Source organism: Crocodylus siamensis, chromosome 6, assembly GCF_052110815.1.
Source record: "Crocodylus siamensis isolate JL-2025a chromosome 6, ASM5211081v1, whole genome shotgun sequence".
Lineage (NCBI taxonomy): Eukaryota > Metazoa > Chordata > Crocodylia > Crocodylidae > Crocodylus > Crocodylus siamensis.
Window position 1 is genome coordinate 14,601,323 of NC_143400.1, and position 13,476 is coordinate 14,614,798.

The following is a 13,476-nucleotide window of genomic DNA, read 5'->3' on the forward strand; positions in this document are numbered from 1 at the left end:
ACTGCACAGACAAAAGCAAGTCGAAATGTTATCTCATTTTCAGCTGGGCACCCTGGTGCCTTGAGCTGTGGTTCATTTCTTAGTAACTTTTTATTTTCTTCCCTCGAAGCTTGCTTTTGCCATGCGAAGGAAAGTAACACTTCTGCTCTGCAACCCAGTCAGCTGCCTCTGCTAAGGAAAAGAAACTACTGAAGATCTTTCTAGCCACCTGCTTTTGGCTGGAGACAAATTTCAAATGCTGGTCACCCACGTCTGGCAGTAATAGAGGAGGGTAGAAATATTGTCTTTACTAATAAGTGTGTTGTTCAGAAGAATTCCTCTTTGCAGTTGTCCATTGCATTCAAAAGTCTTTAAATATAAAGTACATGATGTTCTTTGGCTAAATCAATATAGTGGGTGGTGATCCGTCTCCTCACAGAGCTATGACCAGCAGCTGGAGAAGGTTTTTTTTTTCCTTTTAGATATTTTCCAACTTTTTTTTTTTAATTTCAAAAAGTAGATTTGACAAGAGCATCCTTTCAACTGATAAACAGAATCACGTCCCAAATATAGTGGCAGGGGTGAGGAAAGCAGGAAAATCCCCAGTCAGAACTAGAGGTTTCCTGACTATAAATATTCAATAACCTCCCAGCCAGGGACTGCTTTCCCCCTTCTTTCATTTGTCTGGGGCTTGCTTTCCTCACTTGCTAAATACGTCTATGACATGCTGTTTATTTCGGGACGCAGCGATCCTGACATGCCTCCTGTTTCACAACTAGCTCCCTACCACTCTGCGCGTTGAGTAAAGCCGGGCTCTTCACGCATGAAGCCACCTTTAGTTTTTATTCTCCCATTTTTCTTTCCATCCAATTTAGGCTTCATTCACACCCATCAAATCCTACCAAAAAAGCCAGAGTCGAATGGAGGTGCGCAGTGCTGCCTATATGGACAAATATTGGGTGTTGCAACTGGAGTGCGAAGGGGAGATGAATGTGTTGGCTTGGTCTTGACTGAAATCGTCTATTAAGTATCTCCATGAATGTGCACTGATAGGTAATTGTGAAGGGAAAGAAGAATAATTTCACCTTAGAATGACTTATCCCTGATTTCCCAGGAATATAGCAAGAGATCAGATTATTGCCCAGTCTGGTCCAAGGTCCTGCCATGTGCAGTGGCTGTTGCCTACAGCTCCAGACTCAGATGGAAAATAATGAACCTAGCAGACTGTGAGATAAGGGAGGGAAGAGGAATCCCTTGTAGAAACCCATATCTCAGAAGCATGAGATTTGATTACCTGATCTTGACACGGTTCTTTGGGGAAACCTGATATCTTTTTATTAGACCAACTAACAAGAGACATCAGATTTACCCAAAGAACCTTGTCCGCCTGTGTCCTTAGACCGACACGGCTACAACCTACACCCCTATCACCGTATCTCTGCATACATGCAATGGCTCAGATCTGGAGCTACAGCCGCATTATGCCTCAGAAACTACTTCTAATTGATATGATTTGCCCCTGCCTAGGAATATGGCAAGGGGAGGGGGGAAAGATGAGCCCTTCATGAGGGCAAATACTCCCATGTTTGGGTCTACGGGGATTAAGGCTGCTTTGTGTGACCAGAACAGCACAGAGCATTCAGGCTGGCACTAGACGACCCAGTCCTGCAAAGGTTAACTTAATTTATTCCTTTTAAAAATAAAATCTAGATGCTGACTTGCTAATGCGGAGAATTCAACAGGATAAATGTGTAACCAGAGGTGCCACAGAGTGGTGGGATGAGCACGTGGTTCAGATTGAGCAGCTGTTGTCTTCGGTCCCAGTGTTGTCGCTGACTTGCCTCCGGCAAGTTACTTCAGCTCCCTGCCTTGGCTTTCCATAAGTTGGTTTTCAAACATAGATAATAGACGTCTTACCTAGCCGATGGGTGTAGAAGGACCATCAGAACTGCTCTTCACTGGATCAGACCATACATCCATCCTGCCCAGGCTCCTGTGTCACACCGGGGCAGACAGCCGATGCTGAAAGGGAGAGTGACCTGGGGCAGATCAGGGATGTATTTGGTAGCCGTGTTGGCCTGAGAGAAAAAGAAATGCAAAACTCTACAAATTTTGGTTCAGAGATGATACCTTTTATTAGACCAACAGAAAAATTGCAAAAAAAAACCAACAATGAAACTTTTTCTGCAAGCTTTCGGGCACACACACACTTCCTCGGGCTCAGGGAAAATTAACGATGGTAAAAAGTCCCCATAGGTAGGAAATAGCAGGTGGGTCAGATCAGGGTTTTCTCCACTGTTCCTCTCTCCCTTGCAGCCTCCAGCATTTAAGGCCTAGGAGGTTGCAATTCAGAGGCTGTGCCCCTCACTCCCATGCCCCTTTCCTCCAAGAATTTGTCCAGTCCCCCTGTGAATCTGGTTAAACTGCCACATCTGGTGGCAATGAGGAAATATCTGATCAGTCTTTTGGACACGTTAATCAATGTATGAATGCTAAGTCTTATTCTAGGAGCTGTGAGTTTATAGTAATTAAATACCTGTCCAAAAACAGAAAGAGGAGTTTTTATTTTGCACTGTTGTGTACCTTCCAGCATCTTTTACGCTGCTCAGATGTTCCCATTTTCATCGGTAATGCATTACACCCATTTTGCACATACATAATTGACCACACAAAGTGCAAACCAGTGGAGAAGTAAAACAGGTCCCCCTTAAATTGCAGGAATGGTGGCGTTTTTTGACGTACAGTAAGCTCTGCTGACATACATTTATTCAAGCTCTTGGTTTCCCATTAAAATTGCACATGTGAAAGAACAATGGGACAACTGTACTTATTCGCTATTAAAAATAAGAGTGTTTTAGGTTAGGGTTTTGGTTAACAGTTGAAAAAAGGTAAAAAAATTATGTGTGGGTTGTTTTTTTGTTTAAACGAAAGCCACCATTTTAAACCCACCGAAAATGTTTTGTCTATTTTTAAAACTATACCTGAGAAGTGTTTAAGTAAAGCAAGCACCTGCTCATAGCTTGTTACAAGACATGTATAACAGCAAAGGAAATGATATGAGATGCGTCATTGCTTTCTTTTGGTAAACAGAAATAATGTAATTATTCACATCCACAGCAAGGGCAATTTCAGCTAAATACGACAACGCTGTAACAGGAAGCCACATGTGGTAGAAACACAGGCTTTTGGTGTGCTGACGGCGGGGTCTAGTTTTCTGGCAGTTCAGTGAAACCAGAAGTCAGGGGGTTTTGTACCCATGCCTTATTGGACCTTGCTGATGTGATTTTTCTCTCCTTGTGCTGGATGAGTACAAGGCAAAAAGTCCCTTGATCCCACTCTGAGTTCTTCGCTGCCCTGAGCAAAATTCACTGCACTGTTTTTACATCGTGAGCTCAGCTGAGCTCTCTGCTTACTTAAAGAAACGATCCAAAAAAGAGAGCACAGTGATTGCCTTATCCATGGCGGCTCGTATCTGGAGTGTGAGAGTCACCTGTTCATGACGCCTAGGTTTGCAAAGAGAAGCTAGCCCTTGTGAAGGTCAGTTATTAGATAATCAGTGCCGGGTGGATCAGTGTTGATTAGGGCGGATCTTCCTCAGCTGTCTGCCTTTCTCTGCACAGAAGTTGAAATTCCCAGAGCTGCAGAACACACTGTGCACTTGAACTGCTACTAGGCAGGTATTAGCTCAGCATCTAATTTTATCACCGAGCCAACACTTCATATATGCTCTCACAGAGCTCGGAGAGTGGAAAGCAAGAGTAGGCCTGTTATACCACAAGGGTCACATTGCTTTAGAAAAAAAAAATGCATTGAGTGTTGCTAGAATTCAATTTTGTACTAGGGCTGTAATCTGTTTGGAGGAGGATCATGTGGATAGTGCCTAGCGCAGTGGTGTCTTTGACCATTATTAGGGTTTCTGTATTTTAACGCACCGCTAAAATAAATCCACCTTGTAAAGTTACATTTTATGCACGCACATGCACTATAATTTTAAAAGATAATGGAGGGGGTTTTTTAATAAATAAAAACAGAAACATCCTTCCTGCCCTGTCTGCATCAAACTGAAAAACAAAAACACTGTCAAAATGTCCATGATGGTGGAAAAAGCAGGGCTACTCTAGACTTTGGGTGAATGAATCCATTCTCATGAATATTAATATACTAGTTCCTATCGATGTATATATAAAAAAAGCCCCACTTCAGAAACCATTGTAAAAACTGTAATTTTTGTCAAGGTTCTTTGATGGACTACTTACAAACGACAGCCTACAATTTCTTATGGCTTGGCACACTGAGAAAATAGCAATTACTCAGTGAGATGTAAAGCTCCAGTTGAATCTCGCTTGTGTGCAACATAAAACAACTATGCAAGAGTTGAGTTACTAAATTATAGCAGTGTAGGTATAAACCTCAGTGGACCCAAATCTTTTTGGCCACTTCACTAAACTAAGATCCTGACTCTGCCGTTGATCCTCACTGGTCCCTTGTGCATCCTTTGCCAGTAGTTTGGGTTTTCCCAAGTCCAAGTCGTGTAAGGCCAGGCTATGAAGTACCTGCACTGCAGACAATAGCATGAACAAATTGAACAGGATACGGACTGTAGTTGTTCACTGACTAACACGGAACTGGGTCATTAAGAAAGGAAGGACCCAGTCACAAAAGTATGAAGTATACTAGACTGAACAGAAATCAGGACGTCTGGTAGAGGTGATATCTTTTATTAGACCAATTCGATTTTTGCAAAATAAATAAATAAATAAAAACCTTTAATTGCAAGCTTTCAGGCACAAAATTAAAGAATTTGTTTTGCAAAAGTCTAATAAAAGATATCACCTCTACCACGAGTCCTGATTGCTTTTGCCACCAGACCAATACGGCTACAGCCTGGAAAACTGAAGAAAAGTAATTTGTAGTATTTGTGTGATAGTTTGGATCAGGAGACTGAGAGGCACATCATCCATTCTCGGGGCATGCTAGTGTCTAACAGGCAGGAAAGGATGGATCATTTTCCTTCTGTTTTATGTGACTGTACTTTACTTTGGAAAGGTATCATCTAGGCAGCTATTTACTGTCTTTCTCTATCGTTGTCCCAAGTTTTCTATGAATCTCCAAGCGAGGGATTAATAGGAAAAGAAGGTATGAATAGGGGAATTTTATACAATGACAGATCTAGAGATATTGGCATCGTTACCTGGCTTCTTCCCATTGCTTTCATTGATGACTCAGTCTGAAACCACAGATTCACAGACGTTTAGGGCTGGAAGGGACCTCGTGAGATCATTGGGTCCAGCCCCCTGCTCCGGGCAACTGGGACAAGTCGCTAGCAAGTGTTGCTGGGCTTGATTCACTACTACTCAGTGACTTTGCCTAGCCAAGTTAGGTTCACAATCATATAGTTTATAGGTAGTTCAGCAACACCCAGGGTAGTTGTTAAACCAGGTCAGATAACAGCATCCCTTACATACAACCCTTTGGGACTTACCTTTAATTTTGCTAAAGTGGACAGTACCTGTCAAATGAACACAGTATACATGTGAAACTCCACTGTGAATAAGGCATCACCATGCCAAAAGAAAACACATACTGGTCTGCCCAATGCTGAGAGATGCTTTTGTTCCTTCTCAGAGCTGAGCTAAATTGGATGAAAAGTGCAACCAATACTGTCATTTGTTTATACCAAAGCTCTGAAGCACAGAGGCTAAGTCTTATCTCCCATGGTCAGCCCAGCATATTTCAAGCATACTTTAAAGAATGAAAAGGTCAAGATTGTTTGCTGTAGATGTGTCCATCTCCCCTTCCTATTGCTGGAGGTACGACACTTTATCTTCAGCCCAGAGAGCAAACGCTTATGTAATACAGCAGGTTTACCAGAGTGCCAGAAATACACACCTCAAATCTCATCTCCAAAGTATGACTTCTTAAATGCAAAAGAGAGAACGAAGCGTTTTGGGTTGGGGCATCTCATGCTTCATTTGGACGAGTGACTTTAAGACAAGAACGAAACTTTTTGAGAAATCTGGAGTACTCATTTCACAAAGCTCTTGCATACCAGACAATGTAGTACAAGATCTTCCGGGCTCTGTTTCATGAATGAGATCTTTCAGAAGTTGCACACTGCCTTGCTTGTTCTCCAAAGTAATGCTTTCTGGTAGCTAACCTCTCCACTGGCGGCGACAGTGGAAGCTGGACCAAGTGCCATTTGTCTGCCAATTAAAAAAAATAATAAAATAAAAGAATCATCATCTCCTACAGCTGTCCCCTTCTGATTTTTCTATGACATACTTTTACTGTGTCTAACACTATAGAAAAAGGCAAGACAGTCTTTTAACCTAAAGGACAGAGAGTGCAATGACCTCGTATCTCAGCTGCCTGAGAATATTTTGTGCCTTTTAGAAACTACTAATGCAAATCAGCTCTTACAACCGAGACTCCATCACAACTAGCTTGTATGTTTTTAAATCTTGACATGTGGACAAAGAAGTCTGCTTGTCTGCTACTTGAATGAAACAGTCATGAAGTAAGACGGGCCGGAAAGAGTATTTCTAGCATATATCCTTTTCTATGCATTCATTTCCTACTTAGGAAAAATGTTAACTACATTTTGTTTCTAAATACTGAATGTTTGAGGATCAAATTTTCTGCAGACTTAGCTACCCTGCAGATGGAAGCCGAAGTACTGTAGCAATGATGTGGATTTCACCACGTGAAAACGGTTCACTCTAGACTGCCTTCGATTTTTCAAATATCATTACAGATAGCAGCAGATGCTGTTTATTTTGCTGCTTTATTACCTTTGGATAGCTGCAATTAATTAAAAGATTTTGGCTAGAAACTCCAGAGCCTTGCAAAAGAAGTCATTTGTAATGATCATGCTGTATCCCTTGCAATCGGAAGATACCTGAGTATGCTACATTTGTGATCTCTGGTTCCAGGAGAAATAACACAACCCATTCTTGGTTTGACTGTTGTGCATATGGTGCCCTCTAGTGCTGGCTCTTTAAACAAAAAAAGAAGGTCCTGATTCTTTTTTACACTAAAAAATGCCCCTTTATGACATATTAGTGTGAATGAGATTCAAGCCCTTACAGTGGTTGTCAGCCTTTTTGGGACTCAAGGGCTTCCTTGATAAGCTCTGTGAATTGAATGAAGAACATTTGTGCCTGACAGATTGCAAAGAAGAACGTTTCCACCTGTTTGAGTTGGTCTAATAAAAGATATCAGATTTACCCACAGACCTGTGTCTGTCTTGTCCTAAGACCAACACGGCTACAACCTACACCCCTGTGAATTGAGTGGCACCCATGTTTCAGAAACTAATTTATATATCACAGTGCTTGTTTCCTTACACAGGGGCTAGGTGGTAGGGGAGGGGATCTCTGAGCCTGGCTTATCTACTTATCTCCTCATAATGCACTTACCTCCTCACACATCCCATAACCCTTCAAAGGATCTCGTGTCATCCCAAGGTACCCCTGGACTCTGACTGAGACTCGCTGTCTCATGGTTTGGAAAATATCATCAGAGAATCATAGAAAACGAGGGTTGGAAGAGACCTCGGGTGGTCACATCTAGTCCAAACCTTCTACCCAAAGCAAGACCAGTCCCAACCGTATCATCCCAGCCAAAGCTTTGTCTAACCAGGTCTTAAAAACCTCCAAGGATGGAGACTTCAGCACCTCCCTGGGTAACCTGTTCCAGTGCTTCACCACCCTCTTAGTGAGAATTTTTCCTTTCACTAACATCAACTTCTCTTGCTGCAACTGGAGACCATTGCTCCTTGTTTGGACATCTGCCACTGCTGAGAACAGTCTAGCTCCATTTTATTATAAAAAAAAAAAACCCAGCTCATGGGGGAGGATTGGAAACTCAGTGATACTTCCATTTAATTATTAGTTATTAGCGTTTACTATTGGGTTTCTATAGCAGTAGTGTCTGGAGGCCTCCATCAGTGTTCGGGGCTTATCATTTCGGGTGGGTACTACATAGATGTGCACGCACACACACATGCCAGATGGCCCATGTCCAGAAAACACACAATCTAAGTACTTTCATGCTTGTCATTAAAAACTGTATACTGCAGTGATGCATTTCTGGCTGAAGTATAGACATAGGCCCCTTTGGTAACCTGTCAGCACTATATCAGCCAGCTAGGATCACTCAAAAGGCAGAGAAGATGAGTCCCTCTGTCATCCTCTGGGGAGAACCCAGTAAAAAGGATTTCTAGCTGAGGTAGGAACTTTACTGGTGTCCGTCAAGCACTCAAGCAGAAATAAAATTTCAGTTCTGTCCTCTCAGGACACAATACTGCTGAATGTCCTGTGCTTTTGACAGCTGATTTTTTTTCCAGGGTCCTGGTGCTTTGTGTCGAACCTCAGCATCGACTACTTAAGTGGTACTCGTGTATTGTACCTTAATCCATGACAATGAATACTCAAACAGACACGCAGCTGCAGTGCATGGAAGGGCAAAAAACGTGGCGTGTACATATGCCCCACAGTTTCTGTTACTGACATTGGAGGCATAAATGCTCTGCACACCCAAAAACTGGCATGTTTCATAAAGACAATAGAAGGAAAAAGGTATAAAGAAAACTGATCAGAATTCTTGCTTGAGGTGCCCATCCGTATAGCATATACCTCCCTTGATTCATTCCATAAATGCTTCTTTTCCCCAGAAAGAACAGCGGTGGCCAGAAGAAGGTGTAATATATGATCTGCTTCTGTGGGGTTATATCACCTGAGGACAGTCCTAGGAAGGATTTTGGATTTGACATCTTTATTACTGCTTTACCTGCTGGGAGCAGTGCAAAGGAACTGCATCTGGCTCTAACTTTGATTCTCTTTATTTCTTTCTCCCTAGGTGCTATTCATCTCCTTATACTCAGGAGAACAAAGCTGACGACGCATAACTTGACTGCTGAAAAACTCAGCTAATCATTAGTGCCTATTTGTAAAGTTACAAATACTTGTCAAGGAATGTGCGGACAAGCGGAAAACTTCTTTTTGTATTCTTTTAATCTACATTTCTATTATGTGAAAAAAAACAAACATTATGCTGAAGACATTTGCGTGCCAACAACATTTAAATCCTCATTTTTTTTACATGCACTCTAATTTAAAAAAGCCAATGTCTTCAAATCGTTTTAAACTCCCGATTTAAGCTGCTTTAAAAACAATGACATAGAAAACAGCCTGTAGAAACAAAATAGTTTGCATGTGTTTGCATGTATTTTCATAATAAATCATCAGGAAACACAACATTGAGGTGTCTTTCAGGGTTTGATGGCTTCTCCCACCCTGCCTCTCTAACCATATATTTGCCTGCTCAGAGGAGGAATACTGTTGGCCTAAATACTGGTAATTACTGTCTAGATTTCTGACTTCAAAGCCTCAGTCAGCAATGGTGTTAGAAAGGTTCTTAACTTTTAAACACAGTTTTGTATTAGGGGTGTGTGAAGCAGGCCCCATTCGATTCAGATTTGGATACAGCCCGAATCAGGAACAGTGATTTGATTAGTTGATTTGGATCGCTGTCCCTGATTTGATTCAGCTGAATCCAAATCTGAAGAGTCAATGCTGATTCAGAGAATCAGCAATTCGGACAGAGACACGGCTTTAAAAGCTTTTTCTACATATCTTGAGGTAGCAGGTGTGGCTCTTGACCGCTGTGATGCTGGGGTGCGTGGAGCATCCCACAAGAGTGCGGGGGGGGGGCAGGGGGGGCCCTCCACACGCTCGGTGGAGAACCTGGAAGTGGACCGGAAGTACTTCTGGGTCTGTTGGGGAGCGCAGTGGGGGGCACCTTGTGTCTCCCTGGCTTGGCGGTTGGCCGCACGGGACCCCAGGTGCCCCCCCCCAGACCCAGAAGGCACCAGTCACGGAGCTGGGGGAGCGTGGGTGGGGGGTGGGGTAGAAGTGGTCTGGGAGTGCTTCTGGTCCACTTCCGGGTCTGCTGTCAAGCGCGCTGGGGAGCCCCCCACATTTCTGTGCGCCCCAGCATCGCAGCACTCACGAGCCCCTGCTACCTGAGGTATGTAGAAAAAACATTTAAAGTTGTCTCTATGTCCAAATGTCCAAATATCTCCGAATCAATTCAGAGGGTTCCAGTTTGATTTGGAGAGATTAAAGCATCCTCTGATTCAATTTGGATTCGGAGATTTGGCCGATTCGGGCCTAATCTCCACTGAATCGAATTGGGACCGAAGCTTTGCACAGGCCTAGTTTGTATCTTATTTATCAGGTCCAAGTTTAGGTCCTACTGGGCGCATCCATGTGAGACGCTAAATGTGCAGTAGACTAATTCTACTGCGCATTCGCGTGTCACAGCAAAAGTCGGGCTTTTGTGCTAATGCGCAACAGAATTAATCTACTGCGCATTGGTGTCACTGAAAAGGTGTGCAGCAGAGCTGGTTACTGCACATTGAGTTAGTACCTGTTATTACAGGTACTAAACTTAATGCACAGTAACTACAGTGCATTAATGCTTGTGTAGACATGCCCACTGTCAGTCTAAATACTGGTAATTACTGTCTGGATTTCTGACTTTGAAGCCAGCAAAGGAGTTAAAAATGTTCTTACCTTTTAAACACAGGTTTGGATCCATCAGGTCCATGTTTACATCCCACTGATGTCAAAACTTCCTCATTTTATTCCCTTTCTTTGCATTGTCTCCCATAAAGCAAACCCCATGAAGCTAGAGCAGTGCAGCCCCAGGCATTTCTGACAACAAGGGAACCTATAATGAATCTACTGCTTTTTTTCTCCATCCTGTTAGACTTGTCTTCCTAACCAATATAATCTTTACTTGGACACTGTGCATAGAGCCAGAATTTGGTTCCTAGTTAAATGGCATCTTCTGTCCATTAAAAACTCAATTATAAGGGCGGGGGGAATGCTATTTTTCAAATTAGCAAAAAAATGTTGTGATCAGGGTGCTGTGAAAGATCTGCGCTGTAAATGAGACGCAGTAGGAATTCCCAAGTTAAAATTATGATCTGGATGGGTAGGGAGGCTAAAGAATGGTTTCTGTGTTACTGTGCTTTTTATGCTACCTTGATTTATTCCAGGAAATACTTCCTCTTTCAATAATAGGATACTCCTGGATTTTTTTTTGGCAGCAAGTTCTTTAATGTAATAGTTACGCAGAAATTTTAGCTGACAGCCATTCAGAAATTCAGAGTAGGGTGCACCAGTATTTTCCCCTCCCACTCCTGTTTCAAGCAGCAGCCACCACTCTGTTCAAACCTGTGCCTTAAATGGGGAATAACTCCAGTGACTCTTTAAACAGAAGAGGCTCTCTCAAGGAAAACTTCCTTTATGAATTTGTGTAACATGTTAATATCTGAGATTTCAGTAACATCCATCTCTCTCCCTCTGCCAAAATACTTCAGTGGAGATGGAAATACCCCTTGTGCTATCAAAAGATAAGACACTGTTAATTTTTAGGCCCCAAACTTCAAAGAAAGCAGGCCCCAAACATGTATTTATCTTTAACACCAAACACTTGCAACTGTTCAGGATGTGTGATCTGAGGCTCCATTATACATTCATTTCAACGGCAGGCTTGGATGCACATCAGAACAGGTCACACCCTGAATTAAAAAATAAGAATTCTCTTTTAGCTTAAAAGGCTGTAAAGAAACAAAGGTCTGGAAGATCCTGGGTAGACCTGCGCACAAAGGGGCAATTTAGGCTGGAGATGAGAAACACCTTCTTGACTCTGGGGGTAGTCAAGCATTGAGCAGGCACCTAGGGATCCTGTGAAGTCTCCATTCCTGGCAACCTTCAAGAGTAGGTTGGATGGACACTGGGCTGGGATGGTTTAGTTAGGCCTGATCATGCCTTGAGCTGAGGCCTGGACTAGACGTGACCTTGTGAGGACCCTTCCAGCCCAACTTTCCTATGATCCTAACATGCAGATCTCTCCTTTTCCAGGCATAAGAGGGATTTCCAGTTTTGCAATATGACTTTTCCATGTGCTGACGTAGCTCTGCTTTGGTTCGGCAGGTCTTGAATTGCCAGAAGACGGCACAGGCAGGGAGCGCTTCTCCACAGCACTATTCTTTCCTCTGCCCCAGGAAGGAGAAAATAAGGGGGGAAGGGGTAGAGACAGGCAGTGTATTGTGATCACTCCAGTGGCTACTGTTGAACAGGGGCAGGAGTCCCCGTGCTGCGTTAGACTGGCTCTGACAATAGCCATGCCATCAGGGCAATGTGCCCATGAAACAAAATATCATCCATTGAGGTGCTTCTGAGAATTAGTTATTTATCCTGGGCCCCTTCCAGGAATAGATCTGAATTAAGGCTTGATTGGAAGTCTTCGGTTATTGGAAAGATAAGATATCATCAGGTAGGGGGGTGATTTTCAAAGGCACAAATGGTGCCCAGCTTCGGCAAGCATCCCAGACATCCTTCCCTCACGTGTTGTTTCTCTGGACAGCAAGACAAATCTGCACAGGGAGGAAGGCATCTTTTGGAAGTCGTACCTGGATATCTGGATCACAGCCCTTGACTATGAGACTGCATCTGTTGTGATGCCACCTCACCCAGTCAAGCCCTTGGCAGGGTTCCCTAATCCATTAGGGCTCCAAAGGTCCCTTTAAGGGCAAAAGGCCACCTATTTCTGGTCCCACAGACTCTGGGAGCTATATAAGAAGCAAGTGAGGAAATGCACGTTAGTTTGGCCCAGCCAGTGGAGGGGTGGGAGCTTAAAGGAGTCAGTATTGGCAGCAGCTGGGGAGATGGCAGTGCATTAAGCTAGCGTAGCAGGCAGGAAGGCTGCTGGAGCAGAGTTGTTTGGCCTGCGAGAGCTTTGGTGTGGAGCCGAGCACCTGCGAGAGTCCAGCAGAAAGCCAGAGATGGGTAGTGGATTTGTGAAGACGAGCCCCCCCACCACAGGGAGTCAGGTCTGGAAATGGCCAAGGGATCAATAGGGGCAGAGGTGAGGGTGGGTGGCCTTGGTGGTGCTGGGTGAGTTTGGGTCTCCCTTCGTCTTCTCTTTCCTGTGTAGTGCGAGAACGCTGTTGAGTGGCTTTGGGGAAGTGCAAAGGATAATGCTGGTGACTGTTGGGGCAATACCTAATTGCAGGTTAGAGAGAGAAGACTATTGGAACAGAGTGGGTGTGGGGCACCACACGTGCGAGTAGGAAATAATATTGTTGAAAGAACTGTTGGATACTAAGGGAGCAAAAATGGTTTTACTGCCTGGGTTGTGTAAAGGTCTGGAAAAGTATGGCATTGATAGGACCTCACCATACTTCGGGTCAGGAAGGAATTTTATACTGTATGGCCTGATTGGTATGGACTTGGAGGCAGGGTTGCCTTCCTCTCTAGCCTTGCTCTCTATCTGGGATCTCTTGAGCATCTGTGAACCTTTTATAGATGCAGGACATTGGCTGCTGTGATTCCCTTGCCTCACCTGTGGCAGTTTTTGGATGTTTTATCTAATTTAATTTTACTAAGAGGCTAGATTATGGCTTTGTATAGGATGGTTTGGGTT

At 43.5% G+C, this 13,476-nt stretch overlaps 1 long non-coding RNA gene across 1 annotated transcript in view; it reads left to right on the forward strand.

Annotated features, from left to right (window-relative positions):
• The window catches only part of LOC149861201 (uncharacterized), a 29,384-nt gene extending 20,181 nt beyond the window's left edge, over nucleotides 1-9,203 (forward strand). Inside the window, exon 3 of the long non-coding RNA XR_016443020.1 lies at nucleotides 8,839-9,203. This is a non-coding gene — a long non-coding RNA (uncharacterized LOC149861201). The remainder of the gene's footprint in view (nucleotides 1-8,838) is intronic.
• Nucleotides 9,204-13,476: the final 4,273 nt, after the last annotated feature.